Source organism: Trachymyrmex cornetzi, unplaced genomic scaffold (assembly GCF_001594075.2).
Source record: "Trachymyrmex cornetzi isolate Tcor2-1 unplaced genomic scaffold, Tcor1.1 scaffold719, whole genome shotgun sequence".
NCBI lineage: Eukaryota > Metazoa > Arthropoda > Insecta > Hymenoptera > Formicidae > Trachymyrmex > Trachymyrmex cornetzi.
The window spans coordinates 918,020-918,601 of NW_017300047.1; positions in this window are offsets into that span (position 1 = coordinate 918,020).

Below are 582 nucleotides of genomic sequence, written 5' to 3' on the forward strand. Positions count from 1 at the left end.
CCCCCTCAGATTCCATGCATGCGGAACCTCGGACGTAACAACATCACTTTCTTTAATAACTAAACAAAATCTTTTTTCTTCCCGCTAATCATGAAGTACTATAATGTACTTAAGGCTCATGAGTAGTCATCACAATCATATTGAATCATGACGTTAGAAATGAAAAATAACATGTTAATTTTTATTACGTGCTATTTATAAATGAAGATAATGTTACGTCCAACCCTGAGTATTGGCGAGAGAGGAAGATGGAGAGGGTACGGAAGGACGGTTGACTCAATCTCACAAGTATACGCACGGAAGCGTACAGCTGTGAGTCGTTAGCACTCTTTTAAAGTCCCAGAATGAGGGTCAACATCCTGAAGGGACGCTATGACACCTGTTCTGATGGACAGTGCGAACGTTGGTCCTACTTTTTAGGTCAAGGAACTTAATCCTTTTGACCTGGGATTGGACCTCGTGCAATCTTAGCCGTTATAGGGAACGGGATACGAATGGGGCGATTTAAAAATTACTCGGAGGAATCTTTTTAGTAAAATTTTAAAAACTATTTATTTCAATAAGGCTAAAGCTAATTTACAT